The following is a 14,977-nucleotide window of genomic DNA, read 5'->3' as shown; positions in this document are numbered from 1 at the left end:
GTTATAAATTGTATATTTTGTAAATAGTATTAAATCTGTAGGGGTGAACTGCCATTTTCTTTGGACCGTTTTCACATTAGGGAGTTAGGGTTAGCGACTGTCTTTTGGTTTGTTTATTTCTATCAGGCTAGCTAGCACTTTCTGTGGGAAATGGCTTATTTTGTTTATTATGTTGGCCTTGGTTCGCCATGAGTTGTGTCATTTTTTGTTTGTCACTTTCTTTCGTTTAAAATAAATATCATTCTGTTGGAACATCTCGATCCTGGATTTTGGTTTGGGGATCGGAGAGGGAACATGCTAATTTATCTTTGTATGTTGCACCCTGACCCCCTAGACAGGGGCGTAACAGACCAGTACAGTTATAGTACTTTGTACTTTGCCACATTTATCTTCTTCTTAGCAAGTGTCATGCATTCTGCTTCTCCAGCGTTTTTAAGAGCTGTTGATGATGTCAAATGCAGCTTACGGCCACACCGCTCTCTAAGCGCCCGATCTCGTCCGATCTCGGCAGCCAAATAGAGCCGGGCCTGGTTAGTACTTGGTAGGAAGACCGCCTGGGAATACCAGGTGCTGTAAGCTTTTTTGCTTGGGTTTACGGGCAGCACAAGCTGGTGTTACTGCCTATTTATTCATAGAAATTGTTCTATATTTTCATCAAATTTTGTTCTTTCATTGCTGTTTTGCTACTTTATTGGTTTGCCAACCATCGTGCTTCATTACTAGTAGACCATGTTACGGTCCTGGCCATATGTGTTGTTTTTATTTTGTTGTTCTTATAGGTGCCCTGCCTGATTGGCCGGATTGGGGGGCAGTACAGGAAGCTGATTGGTCCATCCTACACTTCCTGGAGTTTTAAAAGTACGGTTCCCAACAGCAAGCGAGGCTCTTTCTGGCATCAGCACCTGTTTGCTGTTCTTGGTTTCCAAACCTTATTTAGCATTTTTGAATTGTTAGGTTTTGTGACGTGGTTTTGTTTATAAATTGTATATTTTGTAAATAGTATTAAATCTGTAGGGGTGAACTGCCATTTTCTTTGGACCGTTTTCACATTAGGGAGTTAGGGTTAGCGACTGTCTTTTGGTTTGTTTATTTCTATCAGGCTAGCTAGCACTTTCTGTGGGAAATGGCTTATTTTGTTTATTATGTTGGCCTTGGTTCGCCATGAGTTGTGTCATTTTTTGTTTGTCACTTTCTTTCGTTTAAAATAAATATCATTCTGTTGGAACATCTCGATCCTGGATTTTGGTTTGGGGATCGGAGAGGGAACATGCTAATTTATCTTTGTATGTTGCACCCTGACCCCCTAGACAGGGGCGTAACAGACCAGTACAGTTATAGTACTTTGTACTTTGCCACATTTATCTTCTTCTTAGCAAGTGTCATGCATTCTGCTTCTCCAGCGTTTTTAAGAGCTGTTGATGATGTCAAATGCAGCTTACGGCCACACCGCTCTCTAAGCGCCCGATCTCGTCCGATCTCGGCAGCCAAATAGAGCCGGGCCTGGTTAGTACTTGGTAGGAAGACCGCCTGGGAATACCAGGTGCTGTAAGCTTTTTTGCTTGGGTTTACGGGCAGCACAAGCTGGTGTTACTGCCTATTTATTCATAGAAATTGTTCTATATTTTCATCAAATTTTGTTCTTTAATTGCTGTTTTGCTACTTTATTGGTTTGCCAACCATCGTGCTTCATTACTAGTAGACCATGTTACGGTCCTGGCCATATGTGTTGTTTTTATTTTGTTGTTCTTATAGGTGCCCTGCCTGATTGGCCGGATTGGGGGGCAGTACAGGAAGCTGATTGGTCCATCTTACACTTCCTGGAGTTTTAAAAGTACGGTTCCCAACAGCTAGCGAGGCTCTTTCTGGCATCAGCACCTGTTTGCTGTTCTTGGTTTCCAAATCTTATTTAGCATTTTTGAATTGTTAGGTTTTGTGCCGTGGTTTTGTTTATAAATTGTATATTTTGTAAATAGTATTAAATCTGTAGGGGTGAACTGCCATTTTCTTTGGAGTGTGTTCATATTAGGGAGTTAGGGTTAGCGACTATCTTTTGGTTTGTTTATTTCTATCAGGCTAGCTAGCACTTTCTGTGGGAAATGGCTTATTTTGTTTATTATGTTGGCCTTGGTTCGCCATGAGTTGTGTCATTTTTTGTTTGTCACTTTCTTTCGTTTAAAATAAATATCATTCTGTTGGAACATCTCGATCCTGGATTTTGGTTTGGGGATCGGAGAGGGAACATGCTAATTTATCTTTGTATGTTGCACCCTGACCCCCTAGACAGGGGCGTAACAGACCAGTACAGTTATAGTACTTTGTACTTTGCCACATTTATCTTCTTCTTAGCAAGTGTCATGCATTCTGCTTCTCCAGCGTTTTTAAGAGCTGTTGATGATGTCAAATGCAGCTTACGGCCCCACCGCTCTCTAAGCGCCCGATCTCGTCCGATCTCGGCAGCCAAATAGAGCCGGGCCTGGTTAGTACTTGGTAGGAAGACCGCCTGGGAATACCAGGTGCTGTAAGCTTTTTTGCTTGGGTTTACGGGCAGCACAAGCTGGTGTTACTGCCTATTTATTCATAGAAATTGTTCTATATTTTCATCAAATTTTGTTCTTTCATTGCTGTTTTGCTACTTTATTGGTTTGCCAACCATCGTGCTTCATTACTAGTAGACCATGTTACGGTCCTGGCCATATGTGTTGTTTTTATTTTGTTGTTCTTATAGGTGCCCTGCCTGATTGGCCGGATTGGGGGGCAGTACAGGAAGCTGATTGGTCCATCCTACACTTCCTGGAGTTTTAAAAGTACGGTTCCCAACAGCTAGCGAGGCTCTTTCTGGCATCAGCACCTGTTTGCTGTTCTTGGTTTCCAAACCTTATTTAGCATTTTTGAATTGTTAGGTTTTGTGCCGTGGTTTTGTTTATAAATTGTATATTTTGTAAATAGTATTAAATCTGTAGGGGTGAACTGCCATTTTCTTTGGACTGTTTTCACATTAGGGAGTTAGGGTTAGCGACTGTCTTTTGGTTTGTTTATTTCTATCAGGCTAGCTAGCACTTTCTGTGGGAAATGGCTTATTTTGTTTATTATGTTGGCCTTGGTTCGCCCTGAGTTGTAGTGTCATGTTTTGTTTGACACTTTCTTTCGTTTAAAATAAATATCATTCTGTTGGAACATCTCGATCCTGGATTTTGGTTTGGGGATCGGAGAGGGAACATGCTAATTTATCTTTGTATGTTGCACCCTGACCCCCTAGACAGGGGCGTAACAGACCAGTACAGTTATAGTACTTTGTACTTTGCCACATTTATCTTCTTCTTAGCAAGTGTCATGCATTCTGCTTCTCCAGCGTTTTTAAGAGCTGTTGATGATGTCAAATGCAGCTTACGGCCACACCGCTCTCTAAGCGCCCGATCCCGTCCGATCTCAGCAGCCAATTATGGCCGGGCCTTGTTAGTACTTGGTAGGAAGACCGCCTGGGAATACCACGTGCTGTAAGCTTCTTTGCTTGGGTTTACGGGCAGCACAAGCTGGTGTTACTGCCTATTTATTCATAGAAATTGTTCTATATTTTCATCAAATTTTGTTCTTTCATTGCTGTTTTGCTACTTTATTGGTTTGCCAACCATCGTGCTTCATTACTAGTAGACCATGTTACAGTCCTGGCCATATGTGTTGTTTTTATTTTCTTGTTCTTATAGGTGCCCTGCCTGATTGGCCGGATTGGGGGGCAGTACAGGAAGCTGATTGGTCCATCCTACACTTCCTGGAGTTTTAAAAGTACGGTTCCCAACAGCTAGCGAGGCTCTTTCTGGCATCAGCACCTGTTTGCTTTTCTTGGTTTCCAAACCTTATTTAGGATTTTTGAATTGTTAGGTTTTGTGCCGTGGTTTTGTTTATAAATTGTATATTTTGTAAATAGTATTAAATCTGTAGGGGTGAACTGCCATTTTCTTTGGAGTGTTTTCACATTAGGGAGTTAGGGTTAGCGACTATCTTTTGGTTTGTTTATTTCTATCAGGCTAGCTAACACTTTCTGTGGGAAATTGCTTATTTTGTTTATTATGTTGGCCTTGGTTCGCCCTGAGTTGTAGAGTCATGTTTTGTTTGACACTTTCTTTCGTTTAAAATAAATATCATTCTGTTGGAACATCTCAATCCTGGATTTTGGTTTGAGGATCGGAGAGGGAACATCCAAATTTATCTTTGTATGTTTCACCCTGACCCCCTAGACAGGGGCGTAACAGACCAGTACAGTTATAGTACTTTGTACTTTGCCATATTTATCTTCTTCTTAGCAAGTGTCATGCATTCTGCTTCTCCAGCGTTTTTAAGAGCTGTTGATGATGTCAAATGCAGCTTACGGCCACACCGCTCTCTAAGCGCCCGATCTCGTCCGATCTCGGCAGCCAAATAGAGCCGGGCCTGGTTAGTACTTGGTAGGAAGACCGCCTGGGAATACCAGGTGCTGTAAGCTTTTTTGCTTGGGTTTACGGGCAGCACAAGCTGGTGTTACTGCCTATTTATTCATAGAAATTGTTCTATATTTTCATCAAATTTTGTTCTTTCATTGCTGTTTTGCTACTTTATTGGTTTGCCAACCATCGTGCTTCATTACTAGTAGACCATGTTACGGTCCTGGCCATATGTGTTGTTTTTATTTTCTTGTTCTTATAGGTGCCCTGCCTGATTGGCCGGATTGGGGGGCAGTACAGGAAGCTGATTGGTCCATCCTACACTTCCTGGAGTTTTAAAAGTACGGTTCCCAACAGCAAGCGAGGCTCTTTCTGGCATCAGCACCTGTTTGCTGTTCTTGGTTTCCAAACCTTATTTAGCATTTTTGAATTGTTAGGTTTTGTGACGTGGTTTTGTTATAAATTGTATATTTTGTAAATAGTATTAAATCTGTAGGGGTGAACTGCCATTTTCTTTGGACCGTTTTCACATTAGGGAGTTAGGGTTAGCGACTGTCTTTTGGTTTGTTTATTTCTATCAGGCTAGCTAGCACTTTCTGTGGGAAATGGCTTATTTTGTTTATTATGTTGGCCTTGGTTCGCCATGAGTTGTGTCATTTTTTGTTTGTCACTTTCTTTCGTTTAAAATAAATATCATTCTGTTGGAACATCTCGATCCTGGATTTTGGTTTGGGGATCGGAGAGGGAACATGCTAATTTATCTTTGTATGTTGCACCCTGACCCCCTAGACAGGGGCGTAACAGACCAGTACAGTTATAGTACTTTGTACTTTGCCACATTTATCTTCTTCTTAGCAAGTGTCATGCATTCTGCTTCTCCAGCGTTTTTAAGAGCTGTTGATGATGTCAAATGCAGCTTACGGCCACACCGCTCTCTAAGCGCCCGATCTCGTCCGATCTCGGCAGCCAAATAGAGCCGGGCCTGGTTAGTACTTGGTAGGAAGACCGCCTGGGAATACCAGGTGCTGTAAGCTTTTTTGCTTGGGTTTACGGGCAGCACAAGCTGGTGTTACTGCCTATTTATTCATAGAAATTGTTCTATATTTTCATCAAATTTTGTTCTTTCATTGCTGTTTTGCTACTTTATTGGTTTGCCAACCATCGTGCTTCATTACTAGTAGACCATGTTACGGTCCTGGCCATATGTGTTGTTTTTATTTTCTTGTTCTTATAGGTGCCCTGCCTGATTGGCCGGATTGGGGGGCAGTACAGGAAGCTGATTGGTCCATCCTACACTTCCTGGAGTTTTAAAAGTACGGTTCCCAACAGCAAGCGAGGCTCTTTCTGGCATCAACACCTGTTTGCTGTTCTTGGTTTCCAAACCTTATTTAGCATTTTTGAATTGTTAGGTTTTGTGACGTGGTTTTGTTTATAAATTGTATATTTTGTAAATAGTATTAAATCTGTAGGGGTGAACTGCCATTTTCTTTGGACCGTTTTCACATTAGGGAGTTAGGGTTAGCGACTGTCTTTTGGTTTGTTTATTTCTATCAGGCTAGCTAGCACTTTCTGTGGGAAATGGCTTATTTTGTTTATTATGTTGGCCTTGGTTCGCCATGAGTTGTGTCATTTTTTGTTTGTCACTTTCTTTCGTTTAAAATAAATATTCTGTTGGAACATCTCGATCCTGGATTTTGGTTTGGGGATCGGAGAGGGAACATGCTAATTTATCTTTGTATGTTGCACCCTGACCCCCTAGACAGGGGCGTAACAGACCAGTACAGTTATAGTACTTTGTACTTTGCCACATTTATCTTCTTCTTAGCAAGTGTCATGCATTCTGCTTCTCCAGCGTTTTTAAGAGCTGTTGATGATGTCAAATGCAGCTTACGGCCACACCGCTCTCTAAGCGCCCGATCCCGTCCGATCTCAGCAGCCAATTATGGCCGGGCCTTGTTAGTACTTGGTAGGAAGACCGCCTGGGAATACCACGTGCTGTAAGCTTCTTTGCTTGGGTTTACGGGCAGCACAAGCTGGTGTTACTGCCTATTTATTCATAGAAATTGTTCTATATTTTCATCAAATTTTGTTCTTTCATTGCTGTTTTGCTACTTTATTGGTTTGCCAACCATCGTGCTTCATTACTAGTAGACCATGTTACAGTCCTGGCCATATGTGTTGTTTTTATTTTCTTGTTCTTATAGGTGCCCTGCCTGATTGGCCGGATTGGGGGGCAGTACAGGAAGCTGATTGGTCCATCCTACACTTCCTGGAGTTTTAAAAGTACGGTTCCCAACAGCTAGCGAGGCTCTTTCTGGCATCAGCACCTGTTTGCTTTTCTTGGTTTCCAAACCTTATTTAGCATTTTTGAATTGTTAGGTTTTGTGCCGTGGTTTTGTTTATAAATTGTATATTTTGTAAATAGTATTAAATCTGTAGGGGTGAACTGCCATTTTCTTTGGAGTGTTTTCACATTAGGGAGTTAAGGTTAGCGACTATCTTTTGGTTTGTTTATTTCTATCAGGCTAGCTAACACTTTCTGTGGGAAATGGCTTATTTTGTTTATTATGTTGGCCTTGGTTCGCCCTGAGTTGTAGAGTCATGTTTTGTTTGACACCTTCTTTCGTTTAAAATAAATATCATTCTGTTGGAACATCTCAATCCTGGATTTTGGTTTGAGGATCGGAGAGGGAACATCCAAATTTATCTTTGTATGTTTCACCCTGACCCCCTAGACAGGGGCGTAACAGACCAGTACAGTTATAGTACTTTGTACTTTGCCATATTTATCTTCTTCTTAGCAAGTGTCATGCATTCTGCTTCTCCAGCGTTTTTAAGAGCTGTTGATGATGTCAAATGCAGCTTACGGCCACACCGCTCTCTAAGCGCCCGATCTCGTCCGATCTCGGCAGCCAAATAGAGCCGGGCCTGGTTAGTACTTGGTAGGAAGACCGCCTGGGAATACCAGGTGCTGTAAGCTTTTTTGCTTGGGTTTACGGGCAGCACAAGCTGGTGTTACTGCCTATTTATTCATAGAAATTGTTCTATATTTTCATCAAATTTTGTTCTTTCATTGCTGTTTTGCTACTTTATTGGTTTGCCAACCATCGTGCTTCATTACTAGTAGACCATGTTACGGTCCTGGCCATATGTGTTGTTTTTATTTTCTTGTTCTTATAGGTGCCCTGCCTGATTGGCCGGATTGGGGGGCAGTACAGGAAGCTGATTGGTCCATCCTACACTTCCTGGAGTTTTAAAAGTACGGTTCCCAACAGCAAGCGAGGCTCTTTCTGGCATCAGCACCTGTTTGCTGTTCTTGGTTTCCAAACCTTATTTAGCATTTTTGAATTGTTAGGTTTTGTGACGTGGTTTTGTTATAAATTGTATATTTTGTAAATAGTATTAAATCTGTAGGGGTGAACTGCCATTTTCTTTGGACCGTTTTCACATTAGGGAGTTAGGGTTAGCGACTGTCTTTTGGTTTGTTTATTTCTATCAGGCTAGCTAGCACTTTCTGTGGGAAATGGCTTATTTTGTTTATTATGTTGGCCTTGGTTCGCCATGAGTTGTGTCATTTTTTGTTTGTCACTTTCTTTCGTTTAAAATAAATATCATTCTGTTGGAACATCTCGATCCTGGATTTTGGTTTGGGGATCGGAGAGGGAACATGCTAATTTATCTTTGTATGTTGCACCCTGACCCCCTAGACAGGGGCGTAACAGACCAGTACAGTTATAGTACTTTGTACTTTGCCACATTTATCTTCTTCTTAGCAAGTGTCATGCATTCTGCTTCTCCAGCGTTTTTAAGAGCTGTTGATGATGTCAAATGCAGCTTACGGCCACACCGCTCTCTAAGCGCCCGATCTCGTCCGATCTCGGCAGCCAAATAGAGCCGGGCCTGGTTAGTACTTGGTAGGAAGACCGCCTGGGAATACCAGGTGCTGTAAGCTTTTTTGCTTGGGTTTACGGGCAGCACAAGCTGGTGTTACTGCCTATTTATTCATAGAAATTGTTCTATATTTTCATCAAATTTTGTTCTTTCATTGCTGTTTTGCTACTTTATTGGTTTGCCAACCATCGTGCTTCATTACTAGTAGACCATGTTACGGTCCTGGCCATATGTGTTGTTTTTATTTTGTTGTTCTTATAGGTGCCCTGCCTGATTGGCCGGATTGGGGGGCAGTACAGGAAGCTGATTGGTCCATCCTACACTTCCTGGAGTTTTAAAAGTACGGTTCCCAACAGCAAGCGAGGCTCTTTCTGGCATCAGCACCTGTTTGCTGTTCTTGGTTTCCAAACCTTATTTAGCATTTTTGAATTGTTAGGTTTTGTGACGTGGTTTTGTTTATAAATTGTATATTTTGTAAATAGTATTAAATCTGTAGGGGTGAACTGCCATTTTCTTTGGACCGTTTTCACATTAGGGAGTTAGGGTTAGCGACTGTCTTTTGGTTTGTTTATTTCTATCAGGCTAGCTAGCACTTTCTGTGGGAAATGGCTTATTTTGTTTATTATGTTGGCCTTGGTTCGCCATGAGTTGTGTCATTTTTTGTTTGTCACTTTCTTTCGTTTAAAATAAATATCATTCTGTTGGAACATCTCGATCCTGGATTTTGGTTTGGGGATCGGAGAGGGAACATGCTAATTTATCTTTGTATGTTGCACCCTGACCCCCTAGACAGGGGCGTAACAGACCAGTACAGTTATAGTACTTTGTACTTTGCCACATTTATCTTCTTCTTAGCAAGTGTCATGCATTCTGCTTCTCCAGCGTTTTTAAGAGCTGTTGATGATGTCAAATGCAGCTTACGGCCACACCGCTCTCTAAGCGCCCGATCTCGTCCGATCTCGGCAGCCAAATAGAGCCGGGCCTGGTTAGTACTTGGTAGGAAGACCGCCTGGGAATACCAGGTGCTGTAAGCTTTTTTGCTTGGGTTTACGGGCAGCACAAGCTGGTGTTACTGCCTATTTATTCATAGAAATTGTTCTATATTTTCATCAAATTTTGTTCTTTAATTGCTGTTTTGCTACTTTATTGGTTTGCCAACCATCGTGCTTCATTACTAGTAGACCATGTTACGGTCCTGGCCATATGTGTTGTTTTTATTTTGTTGTTCTTATAGGTGCCCTGCCTGATTGGCCGGATTGGGGGGCAGTACAGGAAGCTGATTGGTCCATCTTACACTTCCTGGAGTTTTAAAAGTACGGTTCCCAACAGCTAGCGAGGCTCTTTCTGGCATCAGCACCTGTTTGCTGTTCTTGGTTTCCAAATCTTATTTAGCATTTTTGAATTGTTAGGTTTTGTGCCGTGGTTTTGTTTATAAATTGTATATTTTGTAAATAGTATTAAATCTGTAGGGGTGAACTGCCATTTTCTTTGGAGTGTGTTCATATTAGGGAGTTAGGGTTAGCGACTATCTTTTGGTTTGTTTATTTCTATCAGGCTAGCTAGCACTTTCTGTGGGAAATGGCTTATTTTGTTTATTATGTTGGCCTTGGTTCGCCATGAGTTGTGTCATTTTTTGTTTGTCACTTTCTTTCGTTTAAAATAAATATCATTCTGTTGGAACATCTCGATCCTGGATTTTGGTTTGGGGATCGGAGAGGGAACATGCTAATTTATCTTTGTATGTTGCACCCTGACCCCCTAGACAGGGGCGTAACAGACCAGTACAGTTATAGTACTTTGTACTTTGCCACATTTATCTTCTTCTTAGCAAGTGTCATGCATTCTGCTTCTCCAGCGTTTTTAAGAGCTGTTGATGATGTCAAATGCAGCTTACGGCCCCACCGCTCTCTAAGCGCCCGATCTCGTCCGATCTCGGCAGCCAAATAGAGCCGGGCCTGGTTAGTACTTGGTAGGAAGACCGCCTGGGAATACCAGGTGCTGTAAGCTTTTTTGCTTGGGTTTACGGGCAGCACAAGCTGGTGTTACTGCCTATTTATTCATAGAAATTGTTCTATATTTTCATCAAATTTTGTTCTTTCATTGCTGTTTTGCTACTTTATTGGTTTGCCAACCATCGTGCTTCATTACTAGTAGACCATGTTACGGTCCTGGCCATATGTGTTGTTTTTATTTTGTTGTTCTTATAGGTGCCCTGCCTGATTGGCCGGATTGGGGGGCAGTACAGGAAGCTGATTGGTCCATCCTACACTTCCTGGAGTTTTAAAAGTACGGTTCCCAACAGCTAGCGAGGCTCTTTCTGGCATCAGCACCTGTTTGCTGTTCTTGGTTTCCAAACCTTATTTAGCATTTTTGAATTGTTAGGTTTTGTGCCGTGGTTTTGTTTATAAATTGTATATTTTGTAAATAGTATTAAATCTGTAGGGGTGAACTGCCATTTTCTTTGGACTGTTTTCACATTAGGGAGTTAGGGTTAGCGACTGTCTTTTGGTTTGTTTATTTCTATCAGGCTAGCTAGCACTTTCTGTGGGAAATGGCTTATTTTGTTTATTATGTTGGCCTTGGTTCGCCCTGAGTTGTAGTGTCATGTTTTGTTTGACACTTTCTTTCGTTTAAAATAAATATCATTCTGTTGGAACATCTCGATCCTGGATTTTGGTTTGGGGATCGGAGAGGGAACATGCTAATTTATCTTTGTATGTTGCACCCTGACCCCCTAGACAGGGGCGTAACAGACCAGTACAGTTATAGTACTTTGTACTTTGCCACATTTATCTTCTTCTTAGCAAGTGTCATGCATTCTGCTTCTCCAGCGTTTTTAAGAGCTGTTGATGATGTCAAATGCAGCTTACGGCCACACCGCTCTCTAAGCGCCCGATCCCGTCCGATCTCAGCAGCCAATTATGGCCGGGCCTTGTTAGTACTTGGTAGGAAGACCGCCTGGGAATACCACGTGCTGTAAGCTTCTTTGCTTGGGTTTACGGGCAGCACAAGCTGGTGTTACTGCCTATTTATTCATAGAAATTGTTCTATATTTTCATCAAATTTTGTTCTTTCATTGCTGTTTTGCTACTTTATTGGTTTGCCAACCATCGTGCTTCATTACTAGTAGACCATGTTACAGTCCTGGCCATATGTGTTGTTTTTATTTTCTTGTTCTTATAGGTGCCCTGCCTGATTGGCCGGATTGGGGGGCAGTACAGGAAGCTGATTGGTCCATCCTACACTTCCTGGAGTTTTAAAAGTACGGTTCCCAACAGCTAGCGAGGCTCTTTCTGGCATCAGCACCTGTTTGCTTTTCTTGGTTTCCAAACCTTATTTAGCATTTTTGAATTGTTAGGTTTTGTGCCGTGGTTTTGTTTATAAATTGTATATTTTGTAAATAGTATTAAATCTGTAGGGGTGAACTGCCATTTTCTTTGGAGTGTTTTCACATTAGGGAGTTAGGGTTAGCGACTATCTTTTGGTTTGTTTATTTCTATCAGGCTAGCTAACACTTTCTGTGGGAAATTGCTTATTTTGTTTATTATGTTGGCCTTGGTTCGCCCTGAGTTGTAGAGTCATGTTTTGTTTGACACTTTCTTTCGTTTAAAATAAATATCATTCTGTTGGAACATCTCAATCCTGGATTTTGGTTTGAGGATCGGAGAGGGAACATCCAAATTTATCTTTGTATGTTTCACCCTGACCCCCTAGACAGGGGCGTAACAGACCAGTACAGTTATAGTACTTTGTACTTTGCCATATTTATCTTCTTCTTAGCAAGTGTCATGCATTCTGCTTCTCCAGCGTTTTTAAGAGCTGTTGATGATGTCAAATGCAGCTTACGGCCACACCGCTCTCTAAGCGCCCGATCTCGTCCGATCTCGGCAGCCAAATAGAGCCGGGCCTGGTTAGTACTTGGTAGGAAGACCGCCTGGGAATACCAGGTGCTGTAAGCTTTTTTGCTTGGGTTTACGGGCAGCACAAGCTGGTGTTACTGCCTATTTATTCATAGAAATTGTTCTATATTTTCATCAAATTTTGTTCTTTCATTGCTGTTTTGCTACTTTATTGGTTTGCCAACCATCGTGCTTCATTACTAGTAGACCATGTTACGGTCCTGGCCATATGTGTTGTTTTTATTTTCTTGTTCTTATAGGTGCCCTGCCTGATTGGCCGGATTGGGGGGCAGTACAGGAAGCTGATTGGTCCATCCTACACTTCCTGGAGTTTTAAAAGTACGGTTCCCAACAGCAAGCGAGGCTCTTTCTGGCATCAGCACCTGTTTGCTGTTCTTGGTTTCCAAACCTTATTTAGCATTTTTGAATTGTTAGGTTTTGTGACGTGGTTTTGTTATAAATTGTATATTTTGTAAATAGTATTAAATCTGTAGGGGTGAACTGCCATTTTCTTTGGACCGTTTTCACATTAGGGAGTTAGGGTTAGCGACTGTCTTTTGGTTTGTTTATTTCTATCAGGCTAGCTAGCACTTTCTGTGGGAAATGGCTTATTTTGTTTATTATGTTGGCCTTGGTTCGCCATGAGTTGTGTCATTTTTTGTTTGTCACTTTCTTTCGTTTAAAATAAATATCATTCTGTTGGAACATCTCGATCCTGGATTTTGGTTTGGGGATCGGAGAGGGAACATGCTAATTTATCTTTGTATGTTGCACCCTGACCCCCTAGACAGGGGCGTAACAGACCAGTACAGTTATAGTACTTTGTACTTTGCCACATTTATCTTCTTCTTAGCAAGTGTCATGCATTCTGCTTCTCCAGCGTTTTTAAGAGCTGTTGATGATGTCAAATGCAGCTTACGGCCACACCGCTCTCTAAGCGCCCGATCTCGTCCGATCTCGGCAGCCAAATAGAGCCGGGCCTGGTTAGTACTTGGTAGGAAGACCGCCTGGGAATACCAGGTGCTGTAAGCTTTTTTGCTTGGGTTTACGGGCAGCACAAGCTGGTGTTACTGCCTATTTATTCATAGAAATTGTTCTATATTTTCATCAAATTTTGTTCTTTCATTGCTGTTTTGCTACTTTATTGGTTTGCCAACCATCGTGCTTCATTACTAGTAGACCATGTTACGGTCCTGGCCATATGTGTTGTTTTTATTTTCTTGTTCTTATAGGTGCCCTGCCTGATTGGCCGGATTGGGGGGCAGTACAGGAAGCTGATTGGTCCATCCTACACTTCCTGGAGTTTTAAAAGTACGGTTCCCAACAGCAAGCGAGGCTCTTTCTGGCATCAACACCTGTTTGCTGTTCTTGGTTTCCAAACCTTATTTAGCATTTTTGAATTGTTAGGTTTTGTGACGTGGTTTTGTTTATAAATTGTATATTTTGTAAATAGTATTAAATCTGTAGGGGTGAACTGCCATTTTCTTTGGACCGTTTTCACATTAGGGAGTTAGGGTTAGCGACTGTCTTTTGGTTTGTTTATTTCTATCAGGCTAGCTAGCACTTTCTGTGGGAAATGGCTTATTTTGTTTATTATGTTGGCCTTGGTTCGCCATGAGTTGTGTCATTTTTTGTTTGTCACTTTCTTTCGTTTAAAATAAATATTCTGTTGGAACATCTCGATCCTGGATTTTGGTTTGGGGATCGGAGAGGGAACATGCTAATTTATCTTTGTATGTTGCACCCTGACCCCCTAGACAGGGGCGTAACAGACCAGTACAGTTATAGTACTTTGTACTTTGCCACATTTATCTTCTTCTTAGCAAGTGTCATGCATTCTGCTTCTCCAGCGTTTTTAAGAGCTGTTGATGATGTCAAATGCAGCTTACGGCCACACCGCTCTCTAAGCGCCCGATCTCGTCCGATCTCGGCAGCCAAATAGAGCCGGGCCTGGTTAGTACTTGGTAGGAAGACCGCCTGGGAATACCAGGTGCTGTAAGCTTTTTTGCTTGGGTTTACGGGCAGCACAAGCTGGTGTTACTGCCTATTTATTCATAGAAATTGTTCTATATTTTCATCAAATTTTGTTCTTTAATTGCTGTTTTGCTACTTTATTGGTTTGCCAACCATCGTGCTTCATTACTAGTAGACCATGTTACGGTCCTGGCCATATGTGTTGTTTTTATTTTGTTGTTCTTATAGGTGCCCTGCCTGATTGGCCGGATTGGGGGGCAGTACAGGAAGCTGATTGGTCCATCTTACACTTCCTGGAGTTTTAAAAGTACGGTTCCCAACAGCTAGCGAGGCTCTTTCTGGCATCAGCACCTGTTTGCTGTTCTTGGTTTCCAAATCTTATTTAGCATTTTTGAATTGTTAGGTTTTGTGCCGTGGTTTTGTTTATAAATTGTATATTTTGTAAATAGTATTAAATCTGTAGGGGTGAACTGCCATTTTCTTTGGAGTGTTTTCACATTAGGGAGTTAGGGTTAGCGACTATCTTTTGGTTTGTTTATTTCTATCAGGCTAGCGAACACTTTCTGTGGGAAATGGCTTATTTTGTTTATTATGTTGGCCTTGGTTCGCCCTGAGTTGTAGTGTCATGTTTTGTTTGACACTTTCTTTCGTTTAAAATAAATATCATTCTGTTGGAACATCTCAATCCTGGATTTTGGTTTGAGGATCGGAGAGGGAACATGCAAATTTATCTTTGTATGTTTCACCCTGACCCCCTAGACAGGGGCGTAACAGACCAGTACAGTTATAGTACTTTGT

The 14,977-nt window shown here is 41.6% G+C and overlaps 15 pseudogenes; all 15 read left to right on the top strand.

Annotated features, from left to right (window-relative positions):
• Positions 1-460: 460 nt before the first annotated feature.
• Positions 461-579, top strand: LOC137119571 (5S ribosomal RNA; annotated as a pseudogene).
• Positions 580-1,433: 854 nt separating this feature from the next.
• On the top strand, positions 1,434-1,552 carry LOC137119570 (5S ribosomal RNA; annotated as a pseudogene).
• Positions 1,553-2,406: 854 nt separating this feature from the next.
• On the top strand, positions 2,407-2,525 carry LOC137119460 (5S ribosomal RNA; annotated as a pseudogene).
• An 857-nt stretch (positions 2,526-3,382) lies between these two features.
• On the top strand, positions 3,383-3,501 carry LOC137119532 (5S ribosomal RNA; annotated as a pseudogene).
• An 857-nt stretch (positions 3,502-4,358) lies between these two features.
• Positions 4,359-4,477, top strand: LOC137119568 (5S ribosomal RNA; annotated as a pseudogene).
• An 853-nt stretch (positions 4,478-5,330) lies between these two features.
• On the top strand, positions 5,331-5,449 carry LOC137119567 (5S ribosomal RNA; annotated as a pseudogene).
• Positions 5,450-6,300: 851 nt separating this feature from the next.
• LOC137119531 (5S ribosomal RNA) lies at positions 6,301-6,419 on the top strand (annotated as a pseudogene).
• An 857-nt stretch (positions 6,420-7,276) lies between these two features.
• Positions 7,277-7,395, top strand: LOC137119566 (5S ribosomal RNA; annotated as a pseudogene).
• An 853-nt stretch (positions 7,396-8,248) lies between these two features.
• On the top strand, positions 8,249-8,367 carry LOC137119565 (5S ribosomal RNA; annotated as a pseudogene).
• An 854-nt stretch (positions 8,368-9,221) lies between these two features.
• LOC137119564 (5S ribosomal RNA) lies at positions 9,222-9,340 on the top strand (annotated as a pseudogene).
• An 854-nt stretch (positions 9,341-10,194) lies between these two features.
• On the top strand, positions 10,195-10,313 carry LOC137119459 (5S ribosomal RNA; annotated as a pseudogene).
• An 857-nt stretch (positions 10,314-11,170) lies between these two features.
• Positions 11,171-11,289, top strand: LOC137119530 (5S ribosomal RNA; annotated as a pseudogene).
• An 857-nt stretch (positions 11,290-12,146) lies between these two features.
• LOC137119563 (5S ribosomal RNA) lies at positions 12,147-12,265 on the top strand (annotated as a pseudogene).
• Positions 12,266-13,118: 853 nt separating this feature from the next.
• Positions 13,119-13,237, top strand: LOC137119562 (5S ribosomal RNA; annotated as a pseudogene).
• An 851-nt stretch (positions 13,238-14,088) lies between these two features.
• On the top strand, positions 14,089-14,207 carry LOC137119561 (5S ribosomal RNA; annotated as a pseudogene).
• Positions 14,208-14,977: the final 770 nt, after the last annotated feature.

The sequence above is a fragment of the Channa argus genome, unplaced genomic scaffold (assembly GCF_033026475.1).
Source record: "Channa argus isolate prfri unplaced genomic scaffold, Channa argus male v1.0 Contig057, whole genome shotgun sequence".
NCBI lineage: Eukaryota > Metazoa > Chordata > Actinopteri > Anabantiformes > Channidae > Channa > Channa argus.
This window is presented reverse-complemented; position numbering and strand designations above follow the sequence as displayed.